This window comes from Oryctolagus cuniculus, chromosome 9, assembly GCF_964237555.1.
Source record: "Oryctolagus cuniculus chromosome 9, mOryCun1.1, whole genome shotgun sequence".
NCBI classification, from domain to species: domain Eukaryota; kingdom Metazoa; phylum Chordata; class Mammalia; order Lagomorpha; family Leporidae; genus Oryctolagus; species Oryctolagus cuniculus.
The window spans coordinates 112686891-112700706 of record NC_091440.1 but is presented as its reverse complement, the minus strand read 5'-3'; the positions used below and the strand labels follow the sequence as shown (position 1 = coordinate 112700706).

Here is a 13816-nt window from a genome sequence, read left to right as displayed (position 1 = left end):
AGACAGCTAAATAAGACATAAGGATTTATTAAAGTATAAAAAAGACAGAATAAAATGATATCATCCAAATACTAAGCTAAATAAAACATCAATGGCTTTATTAAATTAATATGAGTTACAATAAAGTAAAAGGGGCAAAGCATTGACACCAAATGACAAAGAAAAACTTCACTGGTAATCTATGAAAATTCTCTGCTTATATGTTTGCAATAAAAAAAAACCTTCAAAATTATAAAGGGAAAAATGTGAAAGAGAGATTTACAATCAGATCAAGAATTTTTCATCAAACAGACAAAATATTGTAATAAAGCCAAGGAAGTTTTTGGATAGCAGAATTAATAAATAAGCCTAATTTTTAAAACCCTATATACAGCTTTGCCTTCAAAAATTAAAGAAGTTTTATGCAAATATGGAACATTTGTAAAAATTCATCATGTATCAGGTCAAAAATGAAAGTCTTGAAAAATACCAAAGAATAAATATAAAGACCACATTTCTAAACAATAGGCAATAAAGCTAGAACTATCAGAAAAACTTTAAACTCATATACATAGCAAATTTTTAACACCATTGAAAAATTAAGAAATAATACTTGAAATATTTTTAAACAAAAAATCCATTTTTATAAAGTATACCAGAGAATAGGAAAAAGAGGAAAATTTCTGTGTAACTCATACAGTTAGACTAGTGTAACTTTTCTATCAAACAGACAAAGAATAGTATAAATAAAGGAAACTTAAAGGCTTATCTTATTTGGGAACTCATATATAAAAATCCAACATAAAATATTAGCAAAACATAAATAAAATGTTGCAAAGTATTTTGCAGAAATATTTTCAAATCTGATGCATTATGAACAAGACATTTCAATTGGCCTGCACTGCGGCTCACTAGGCTAATTCTCCGCATTGCGGCGCCGGCACATGGGGTTCTAGTCCCAGTCGGGGCCTCGGATTCTGTCCCGGTTGCTCCTCTTCCAGGCCAGCTCTCTGCTGTGGCCCGGTAGTGCAGTGGAGGATGGCCCAAGTGCTTGGGTCCCTGCATCCGCATGGGAGACCAGGAGAAGCACGAGGCTCCTGGCTTAGGATCAAGGCGGTGCGCCAGCCGCAGCATGCCGGCCGCAGTGGCCACTGGGGCGTGAACCAACAGAAAAGGAAGACCTTTCTCTCTCTCTCTCTCTCTCACTGTCCACTCTGCCTGCCCCCCCCAAAAAAAAAGACATTTCAATTGTTCAAAGATGGTTTAACACTAGAAAACCTATTACTGCAACTCATCACATTAAGAGATCAATGAGAAGAAACCTGTTATCTTAATAAAGAAGCATCAGATAAAATTCAAAACCCTCTGATGATTTTGAAAACAATAACTTTTAATAAATTAAAATTGAATGGGAACATAATTCTCCTGATATAGGCAACCATTTTTATAAAAAAAAACCTATACATACAACATATTAAAAAAGAGTGAGGCACTAGACATATTGCCTTTTAAATTAAGAACAAGGGAAGAATACGTCCTATATACCATGTTCCTATCAGTACAGTAAAAAAAGAAAAATAAAATTAAGAAATGTTATTTTGAAGGAAATACACAAAAATAGTACTGTCAATACTTACAGATTACATAACTGCCTTCATAGAAAAACCAAGGACTCTACAGTAAATTTTTAGAATTAATGAGAGTTCAGTAAAGTTATCAGGTAAAAAATAGAGTACTTTTAAATGCAGTGTTCTTAAAGATGCCAACAGAAATTATATTTAAAACTAACTTTTTAAGTGCCATTCACAAGAACACTAAAACTCATAACAGGTCAAATGAAAGGTGAATGAAATCTTTGAGGGAAAAGCTAAATGTTTATAAAAATGAGAAGGAGCTAAATAATGTTAAAATACATCATGGCTGTGCATGAATAGATTCAATGTTCTAAGATGTCACTGCTCCCAAAATTCATTAACAAATTCAAGTAAAATTCCAAAAGAAGCAAGATTTTAAATCAAATTTGACAAGATGATAAAAAATTATTTGAAATGTTTAAAAGCCAAGATTGGCCAGTATAATTTTAAGAAAAAGGGGGAAACTTGTCCTATTCTGTTTTCCTTTGCTATAACAAAACACTGGAAGCTGAGTAATTCGTGAAGAAAAGAAACTTACTTGCTTCACAGTTCTGAACATCCCAGAGTCTAGCACCAGCATCACTGTGGCTGCTGATGGGCCTCACAGCAAAAGGGCAAGCAAGCACATTTGGAAGAGAGCCCATGGGAAAAGGGGAACAAGCTGAGGAAGCTGAATTCACTTTATAAAACCTTGCTTCTGATAATTAACCCATTCTCATGGGAACTGCATTAATCCCTTCATAAAGATGGAACCTCCATCATCTAGTCAAATCTAAATGTCCCACAATCTCTTAACGCCATTTTATTGGGGACCAAACTTCCAGCACAGCAAGCTTTGGGGGATAAATTATATATAAACCACAGCACTTGCTCTTCTAGAAAGTGAAATTACTAAATGTCTTAGGAAATTAGATGTTGTTGGCACAGGGTCAACCAATAGACCAATATCACAGAATACCAAAACTAGTAGCAGATCCCTTTTTTAGGAGTTTGAAGACATTGCAAATCAATGGGAGAAAAATGAAATATTACATGAAGGGGTTAGAACATTTACCTGTCCATATGGGAAAAGATAAAATTAGTCCATATATAAAATTAGTCAGATGACTGAAGATCTAAATGTCACAAATAAAAAGTAAAACTTTCAAGGAATTATTTTCATGAAATCTCAAAATTTACAACTAAGTGTATTGAGTTTGCAGATTAAGTTCAGAAAAACTTGTATCTTTCTAATAAAAAATCATCCTAACCATGGGTATGGAAGATATGCTCATCCATTCATATTATCTTTTATTATTATTGTAGAGTTTTATAGAGTTTTCTTCATAGAGATTCCATGCCTTTTTGGATAAGTTAATTCAAAAACACTTGACTTTTTGTTTGTATTGTGAAATGTAGCCATTAAATAGAATGTTTGCTCTAATTTTTTGGTAAATAATCTTTATCAATTTAAGGAATTTCTTTTTTATATCTAACTTCATAAAATTATATATATGTATATAATGGTGGCCGATTTTATATATATATATATATATATATATATATATATATAGTCATGTGCCACATACAGTTTGGTAAACAATGGACCACATATACAACAGTGGTCTGATAATTTTTTATCACCTAGTGAGGTTATAGGTTCACACAACGATGAAATCATCTAATGATGCACTCCTCAGACATATCCCTTTTGCTAAGTGACACGTGACTATGTATATACATATATAACAAACAGCTATATGCCTTTGAATGGTTTTTCTGCATCACTTGAAATAACTGTAAAATTTTTCTCTTATCTATTAATATAATGAAAATATTGATAGATTTTTTAATATTAAAAATGCTTTCACTCCTTGGCTGCACTACCTGATCAGTATATATAATTCTTAATTTCTAAGCTAAAATTTTTAATTTTGTTAGGCAATGCTTTACATAGGATTTTAGTATCTTCACTATAATTGAAATAGGCTTATACTTTTTATTTTCTTCATTAGCTTTCATGAAATCAAGAACTTGCTAGTCTTATGAAATAAGCCAAATACCTTCAGCTTTACATTTAATTATGTGGAGCAACTAGTATACAAAAGAAACTTTTCAAAAATATATATATATATAGGTCTGGATTGTAAAGTCATCTGGACCTGGAGAGATTCTGGAGGGTAAGCTTTTGATTTCTTCCACAATCACTAATTTGTCCAAATTTTCTTTTTCTTCTCCTGCCAGTTTTGGATTTAATACTTTTGTGTTTACAGAGATATCTCTTTTACTAATTTTTAAAATACTGTTCCTACAAATATTTTCCTAAATCACATTTTGTTCTCTGTTTCACTGATTTCTTCCCACATCCTTATTATTTCTTTCTTTTCTTGGATTCTTTTCTCCACTTTGCGAGATTCATGTTTAGCTCACATGTTTTCGACCTCATTTGTTTTCTGGCCAATGTATGTAAAACTATATGTTTCTCTTTCAGCACTAATTAAATCTACTCTCACAAACCTTTGCTATCTACTGTGCCTATTATAATTCAAAGCTAAGCAATCTTTCATTTCCTTTTATGTTTTCATTCTTTATTTCATTTTATCCTAGAAATAATTCAACAATATGTTACTTAATTTTCAAATGCTTCAAATATTTCAGATATCATTTTGACTTCAGATTATAATTCTATTGCATTTTGATCTAAATATGTAGCCTATATCATACTGATACTTTGGAATTATTGAAGTTTCCATTGTGTCATGATAAGAATTTTTTTTAAGGCCAGTGCCGCGGCTCAGTAGGCTAATCCTCTGCCTGCGGCGCTGGCACCCCGGGTTCTAGTCCCGGTCGGGGTGCCGGATTCTGTCCCGGTTGCCCCTCTTCCAGGCCATCTCTCTGCTGTGGCCAGGGAGTGCAGTGGAGGATGGCCCAAGTCCTTGGGCCCTGTACCCACATGGAGACCAGGAGAAGCACCTGGCTCCTGGCTTCGGATCAGCGCGGTGCGCCAGCCGTGGCGGCCATTGGAGGGTGAACCAACGGCAAAAGGAAGACCTTTCTCTCTCTCTCTCTGTCTCTCTCACTGTCCACTCTGCCTGTCAAAAATTTAAAAAAGAAAAATAAAAAAAAGAATTTTTTAATGTGATAGAAAAACAATAAGTATTTTGTTTGGTGTAGTTTCTGAGTTTCAAGAAAGGATATATTAAAGTATTCACTTTGAGGATTTGTTTATCTCTGAGCTTGTATAATTCATTGCCTGATTTATTCACAGATTGAAAGGTAAAATGCACATATATTGAAATGTTAGATACATTTATGTTCATTGTGGAAATTTTTAAATATTTTTCTATTCTATTGATGTTTTTTCCAGTATGAAGTACACACCAGGGTGGGTGCTTAGCACAGCAGTCAAGATGTCACTTAGGATACAAGCATCCCATATCTGAGTAACTGGTTATAGTCCCAGTTTCTCTAGTTCCTATCGCATTTCCCGCTAATGTGTACACTTTGAGACAGCAGATTATGCCTCAAGTAGATGGGTTCCTGCTATGCACGTAGGAAACCAGGACTCAATTCTTAGCTCCTGGCTTTGGCTTGCTCACCCCTAGGCATTGTGGGTATTTGTGAAGTGAACCAGCACATGAAAGATATCTCTGTGTCTCTATGTCTCCATCTTGCTGTATCTCTGCCTTTCTAATAAAATGAAAAACAAATTTTTAAATAAAAAATTTCATTGAGTTTATGACATTTCTTCTTGATTTCTACTTTACCAGACATGATTCATATGCCACAACTTTCTTTCTGTTCACATTTGCTGGATATAATTTTTCTGCCCTTTTACTTTAAATGCCTATACTTTTTTAAAAATGTCTATACTATGTGTCTCTTATATATCACATATTATTAGACATCTTTTTAAAAATATACTCTAAATAGCTTGGTGAGTTTGGTCTACTTATGTTGATTAGAATTACTACTATATTATGACCATTTTTCTACAGCTTTTCACTGTATTACTCAAAGATTTTCTCACAGCATTTTTAAATACATGTCTTCATATTCCCCTAGAGTGTGTAATTTTCTTGATGAAAGAAAAAAATTTTAATTAATAAAGAATCTGGCATAGAGTAGGCAGTTTATATGTGTAGATTAAATGAACAAATGGACAAATAAATAACCAAAATATAATTACTATGTTTAGAGATCGCCTCATCCCTAATACATTTGCTCTTTTTAATAATTCAACTTAGCATGTAATTATTAAATTTAAATTATTTTCCAGGCAAATAATGAGTTTTTAACATAATGTTTACTCTTCAGATATCTATAATCTAATACAAATGATCAATAATCTAATATAAATTATATACAAAGAAACATTCACACAGAGGACTGTTTTAAGCTAGGAAAAATCCAGAGCATGGAAACTTATGGTGTCCCTTTGGACAAAGTCAGTTTAGTTTCAAGCCTACATTTACCCATAAGAATTATATAAAAATAAAATATATTATCTATATCAGCATATTTAAACTATAATTTGCATTCATATGCATATGTGAATTTTCACTATAGATTTGTTCAGTTGTTTACACACCTTTTATTCCTGGTCCTCTTTTCAAAGATGCCTATACTCATTTTTGACATAAGGGTAATAAGAACTGCTTCCTCTTTATACATATATTTTATTTTATTTTTAGAATGTTGACATATACTGTCAGTAAGAATATTTTCCATAAGGCATCATTTAAGTTCTAAATAATTGAAAGAATAAAGCACGTGCCATAACTTATATAAATTTACTTAGAAAGTCATGACATGTTTTAATATCTTTTTCTTTCTTGATCTTTCCTTTAAGGACACTCAAAATGACTTAGGATTCTTTAACTGCCCTTTGAGCAATTTCCCTAATCTTTCACCACATGGAAACCATTCCTAAAAGTCAGCTTTGCCAAACCTTCTCATAGGAGCCTGTTGTTGCAGACAAGATGAGCAATGAGTCAGGTTTTTTTTTTACTTATCTTTGAGCCTACACAGGAAAAATCTCAGCCAGATGAACTGTGCCTGGCCCCTAAAGAGGGTGAGTCCAAGTACAAAGCATAATATGAGACCAAATGTGGAGGCGGAAAGATCCCAGAAAAGTTGCCAGATTTAGTTCAAGTCAAAATTGACTTCCAGTTGTTCCAGGAACATTTTTATTTTTGCACCATTGTCCATTTGATTTATGGCTGGCAACTAGTTCCTAAGTGTTTAAACAGTACTTTTCTCAAGAGTCCATGGTATAGAGAACTGCCAATATCTGCATCTGAGTTCCTACCCTTTCCTCTCCCGAGAATCTGGCTTCAAGCACATATCCCCAGAAATCCTCCAGCCCTGGGTGCTGACCTTATGAGAAAGTTCATAGATCAGCATCATCTGAGGATGAGAAGAAAGTGCGGAAACCCATTCCAACAAATACGGCACAGCTTCTTGTACAAGGAAAGTAATACAAAATTTTCTTCCTTTTAGCTATTCTGTAAATGTCTTATGAATGTAAAACAATTGCCTGAAAAGAGAGGAGAGAGGCTTTGGGATGACCATACCTTTACTCATGAATTAACTTTTTGTGTATTATGTATGGATAATGCATTCATTTTTTTTCAAGCTAAAGTTTGTGCTTTATTTTAAGCTACATGGCACTGATGAAAGCCTTTTATTGATGGACCAGAAAAAATATAGAAATGAAAGAAATTAAATAATATGTTATAAGTATTAATTATTCATATGAATATATATGAATGATATATTATATAATATATTATTCACATATATATGAATAGTTAAGATATATTATTATATATAAATATATGATATATATTATTCATATATATATGAATAATTAAGATAATTAAATATTTCATTTGACAGTCTTTCATACAGTCTTATTTCTTTCCACTGAACTTATATTCATAATGGGCAAAAGTCTGGTGCTGTACAAGGAGTCAGATTTTTTATATAACATCACGTGGTTTGCATAAATCCACTCCAGTAAATAAATATGTGAAAATCCATTTATAAAGAAAAACACTGAAGGGGAGAATTTACAATTCAACACAGTAAGGAAATATTTTTCATTTTACCCTTTCATAGTAAGCCTTGCTATTAAAGTGGCTTCATTAAGATTTTTCTTAAGGAGATGGTGTACTCTTTCATGTTTTTTTTTATTTTAATTTAATTAAATTATGCTATTATCTGGAAAATTTTCAAGCATACTGCCTTTTCACAAAAAAAAATAAACATTTAATTTAGTAATACGATGGCTACATAAACAAAAGGTAGAAAAAAATAAGAACGAGGGCTGATGTTGTGGTGTAGTTGGTAAAGTTGCTGCCTGCAGTGCTGGCATCCCATATGGGGGCCGGTTAGAGTCCCAGCTGTTCCACTTCCCACCCAGCTATCTGCTATGGCCTGGAAAAGCAGTAGAAGATGGTCCAAGTCCTTGGGCTCCTGCACCCCTGTGGGAGACCCAGAGGAAGCTTCTGGCTCCTGGCTTCAGATTGGCACAGCTCCAGCCACTGGGGTCATTCGGGGAGTGAAACAATGGATGGAAGATCTTTCTCTCCCTGCCTCTGCCTCTCTGTAACTCTGCCTTTCAAATAAATAAATAAATCTTTAAAAAAAAAAAATAAGAGGGGTCGGCACTGAGACATAATGAGCTAAGCCTCTGCTTGCAGCGCCAGCATCCCACTTGGGCGCTGGTTTGCAACCCGGCTGCTCCTTTTCCAATCTAGCTCTCTGCTATGGCCTGGGAAAACAGTAGAAGATGGCCCAAGTCCTTGGGCCCCTGCACCCACATGGGGAGACCCAGAAGAAGCTCCTGGCCTCCTGGCTTCGGATTGGCTCAGCTTTGGCTGATGCAGCCATTTGGGGAGCGAACCAGCAGATAGAAGACCTTTCTTTCTGTCTCTCCCTCTCTCTGTCTGTAACTCTACCTCTCATAAATAAATAAAATCTTGAATAAAAATAAGGGTGAAACAGCATTTTCCCTTATTTGAGCATACTATGTAATATTTACTATTTCAAATTATACTGATTTCTTATCTCATAAGGAACTGAATTCATATTCCAATTAAAGGACAGTGATATTTTCAGTTAAAATTGTGAGACTGCTGGTGTCAACTGTTAAGGACTACCTCTTTGAGCTTTTATATGCTCAACCATTGCACCAGGTTTGCAGATCAGCTCAGTTCAAGAAAGATAAATGACCATTTACTGTATACCATATGAAGTATAACACACTAAGACTACATAGATGAATAAAACACAACTCTGACTGACTTCCTGGAGGTGATTAGAATCTAGTGTCAGATACAGTTGTGTAAGCAATTTCAATATTCTGTGATGAAATCAGGCACCATCTATGAAGGCAGTCCCATGGGATTAACATGAGAACACAAAACAGGCTCTTAACTCAATATGAAAATTCAGCAAGAGAATTCTTTGTTCTTCCTGCAAAAACATACTTAGGCTTTCTAGAGATGAGTTTCCAAGATAATGAGTCAGAGTCTGGTGGGAAAATATGGGGAGGAAGAAGAAGAGGAGACTGGCGATGGTGCCATTAATAGCTGATATGTGGCAAGAGGGAGAACAGAAATACCTGTAGTTCCCAAAAGAAAGTATATGCTACTGAAGAAATAAAGCACTGTGCTAAAGGAGTTTTAAAGGAAGAAGAAATAATGCCATTCTGCAAAGCTTAAGTAAGACATTATACAGTGGGATGCTCAAGGTTGCTATAGACAACTGAGACAAGAAGGCAGAAAAAGAGAGGAAAGCATGAAACACGCAAAGATGTGATAGCAAACACTGAGAAACATTGCAGGAACAACTGTCTCAGCTTAGTGAAAGGATCGGTTTCATGAAGAGAAGCAGAGAAGGAAAAGAATGGGAAAGAGGGCTGAGAATAAAGGGATGAGAACCTGTTATGTAGCAGACACTTGCTGGGTATTTTACAACTGTCTCATGAGCTGTATACAACAATTTATGAAACAACTGGCATCATTCACATTTTACAGGGAGGAAATGACTCAAGTAGTGACTGATAGCTTGTTAGAAATAATAATAAAGCTACTTTCTCTGAAGGGAAGAGAGAACTTCCACTTTGACTACGACCTTGTCTACATATGATCAGAGCTGGTGAACTCAAAAGGCTTCCATAGCCTTGGCGACTCTTGACAAGAGCCTAGGGTGATTACTGATGCCATAAACAAGAGTGCCAACTTGTTAAGTCAACAACAGGAGTCACTGTGCACTTACTCCTCATGTAGGAGCTCTGTCCTTAATGTGCTGTACATTGTGATTTAATGCTATAACTAGTACTCAAACAGTATTTTTCACTTTGTGTTTCTATGTGGGTGCAAACTGTTGAAATCTTTACTTAATATATGCTAAACTGATCTTCTGTATATAAAGAGAATTGAAAATTAATCTTGATGTGAATGGAAGGGGGAGTGACAGGGAAAGGGGAGGGTTGCGGGTGGGAGGAAAGTTATGGGGGGGGGAAGCCATTGTAATCCATAAGCTGAACTTTGGAAATTTATATTCATTAAATAAAAGTTAAAAAAATAAAAAATAAATAAATGAATAAATCTTAAAAAAATAAATAATAATAAAGCTACTTTTATGGAATATTTACTATAAGTCAGCACTGTGCTAGCTGGGTGCTCACATACATTATCTCATTTAATCCTCACTACAGCTCTATAAACCACTTTCTATTATCACTCCTATTTTTCGGATAAAGAAAGTGAGGTTGAGAGAGATTGTAGAGGTCAGTAAGGGACGGAGGGAACAGAGCTCACACTGGGTCCTGCTGACCTCAAGGTTTATGTCTTTTCCACTCACTCATGCTGCCAGAGAATTTGAGATACATGTAAGAGAAGCTTTGGTTTATTTCAGTAAGTAATGACAAACTGGTGTGTGTGTGTGTGTGTGTGTGTGTGTGTTTTAAAGATGAATAAAACCCAGAGGCTAATCTCAAAGAACTCAGAATCGGGAGGAGGAACAAGACAAACAAATGCTCATGTTGAATTCATCCTTACTATTCCCAACTCATATCCTTTTCACGTGCCCTTCTGTTGCTGTATCAAAACAGAACAAACCTCAATATTATGTCTTATGCTCTCGTTTATCTTCTGCTGGTTTTGATCTCATTCTTACCTACTCCTTTGTCTACTACCAAAAAATAGGCGACAAGAACCCCAATGAAAATTTCCATTCATTCTCTCAACAAAATAAATGTATCTTTTAAAATTTTGTAAAGGCATGAAATAAATAATGTAGGAGTATGAGAAAACAGGAGACAGAGAGAATGATAAATTGGAATAATCAGAGTTAGAGGTGAGGCCACCAACATTCAGACTAACTAGATAAGACTGTTTAAACAAATGTCAGCAGGCAGAACTGACATAGATGGGTACAGGTCAGCCCAATCCAGACTTCGATGCCTTTTTTCCCATCACAGTTCTGTCAAGGAGAAATCAGATGTGGAAACAATCTTCTCTTTTCAGCCTGTTCACGTTTTAGCTTGATCAGCAAAGGCATGGTCTGCACTGTACTGTCTCTAATCTTGCCTGGAAATGGTTCCTTTGTGGCCCCTCTAACCTTCCTTTTCTAAATTTCATCCAATTTCCCAGGTTTGCAGTGACTAGAAGATGGAACAAATGAGAGAAATTGAAAAGTTTCAGATCTATTCCATAACGAGATTTTTGTCTCATTGACCCAAACCTGGTGGAAAAAAAATGCCCTTTTTGTTCCAAGGATTACAGGGCAAGTCAATGTCCAATCCAAATGAATGAAGTTATTTGACTACAACTGGGAAATAACAGCAGACAGGGCCTCCTGGCATACAGGCAGTGATTTGAATGAAGTTTTTGCGAGGCTTCTTGTGAGTGGTTTGCAGACCTAGGTGTGGACTTGGAAGGGCCACTTGCAAAATTGCATTAAGAACAGAGTGTTCCTTCAAACACTCGACTTCTCTATCTTGTTTATCATTTCAAGGATGAAATCATTTAGAAGCACAAAATTATAATAGTCTAATCCAATCTTCTGTTTAAAAAGATAAATGGCCTGCCCAAGCTTCTACTTAGGTACCCATGGGTCAAGGCCTTGCTAACCAATCCCTCCAACGTTCTGCATTTTCTGTCCACTGCTTTGGTTATCACTGGGGGAAAAAACACTGAAGTTATACTATGCCAACATGATTGAAATTTTTTTTTTAAATAACACTTGTGTGTGTAGACACTCTGTGGTGTTACACACCAGCCATTAAGCAAGGAGCTCTACATGTATTCCTTTATTTAATCCACCCAACAGTCCTCTGAGCTGGGTTTCATAATCTAGAGTTTTTCATATTCCAAAAACCATATAACTCAACCAGAAGGGGTATTTGCCTTCTACAGAATCTATCTTCAGAGTCCAAGCCAGCTTATGTGATGACTGCTTCTCTGAGAGGGAACAAAGGTATGGAGGGAACACCAAGAAGGAGTGGAACTGGGGGATGCTCTCTCCCTTACCCTTTCTGCTTTGTTTTCTTTTGAGAGAGCAATACAAGGATGGGTTAAATAGAGCTAGGCTGTAGTACAGATGGACTTTGGCATATTTGACAAATGTAGTTACCAGACTTTCTTCTGGTTAATCTATTATTACTTAAAGTCTAAATTGTCTTAAAGATTTAAGTATCCATTTAAGGAAGTACCCTTGGATGAGACGCAAGACCCATTCAGATATCTACCCCTGATTGAAGGATGTCAAAGAAGAGCATGTGTTCCTTTCTCATGCCTGTCAGCTATACAAGTTGATGATTAACTTCAACTTCTTTTAATAACTAATGTTATCATTATTATGTTTACTAAATTTTTCTTCAATCACTCACAATTGTTAGGAAGTTATTTCTAAACCTGTAGAAATGAAATTGAGGGCCTGGCGCTGCGGCGCAGTGGATTAAAGCTGCGGCCTGAAGTGCCGGCATCCCATATGGGCACTGGTTTGAGACGGGGCTGCTCCACTTCCTGTCCAGCTCTCTGCTGTGGCCTGGGAAAACAGTAGAAGATGGCCCAAGTCCTTGGGCCACTGCACCCGTGTGGGAGACCTGGAGGAAGCTCCTGGCTCCTGGTTTGGGATCAGCGCAGCTCAGGCTATTGCAGCCAATTAGGGAGTGAGCCATTGGATGAAAAACCTCTCTCTCGCTCGCTCGCACTCTCGCTCTCTCGCTCTCTCTCTCCCTTTCTCCCTCTCTCTCTGCCTCTCCTCTCTCTGTATAACTCTTTCAAGTAAAATAAATAAATCTTAAAAAAAAAAAAAAAAGCCACGGCATGCAGTGCCGGCATCCCATATGTGTGTTTGTTCAAGTCCTGGCTGCTCCTCTTCCGATCCAGCTCTCTGCTATTGCCTGGGAAAGTAATAGAAGATGGCTCAAGTCCTTGGGTCCCTGCACCTGTATGGGAGACCCAGAAGAAGCTCTTGGCTCCTGACTTTGTATCTGCTCAGCTCTGGCCGTTGTGGTCATCTAGGGAATGAACCAGCGGCTGGAAGACCTCTCTCTTCTCTCTCTCTCTCTCTCGCTCTCACTCTCGCTCTACCTCTCTCTGTAACTCTGTCTTTCAAATAAATAAAATCTTAAAAAAAAAAAAGTGAAATTGACACTATGAGAAGCAATGACTTGAACAGCCATTGTCTTACTGTCAGGAGCAGTTTATTATTTTTTACTATTTTTTTTCTATTTAATACCATTGGTTGAACTCTTTACTTAACACAGAATTATAAACAGGTGCTTAAATCCAATTGAAAATATATCTTAGTAAAAAAATAAGAGTGGGAATAAGAGACGGAGGAGATGTACAGTTTTTTTTAACTTTTATTTAATAAATATAAATTTCCAAAGTACAGCTTATGGATTACAATGGCTTTTTCCTCCCATAACTTCCCTCGCACCCACAACCCTTCCATCTCCTGCTCCCTCTCCCATTCCATTCACAAGATTCATTTTCAATTAAGGAGATGTATAGTTTGGCACACATTCCCAGACTTACCCCTAAAGGTAAAGCTAAAAACTTGCCATGGGACTCCAAATCCCATTAAGCTGGTGGTACTAGTGCCATCATACATGTTAAAGTGATCATATTAAGTGTGTAACTGATCATATAGATAGGATTAAGTGTCAAAGGGATCACATAAATAAGACTAAGTATCTGGTA

At 36.0% G+C, this 13816-nt stretch overlaps 1 protein-coding gene across 9 annotated transcripts in view; it reads right to left on the bottom strand.

Annotated features, from left to right (window-relative positions):
* PDE6H (phosphodiesterase 6H) overlaps positions 1-13816 on the bottom strand; it is a 202278-nt gene that overhangs the window by 90316 nt on the left and 98146 nt on the right. For 2 of the 9 annotated variants that reach the window (XM_070049428.1, XM_070049432.1), the window contains exon 1: positions 2152-2192. The exons of the other annotated variants lie outside the window; for them this stretch is intronic. The gene's annotated coding sequence lies outside the window, so the exon portion shown is untranslated. Of the gene's footprint in view, positions 1-2151; positions 2193-13816 lie in introns of those variants that run through there. 9 annotated transcript variants of the gene reach the window in all.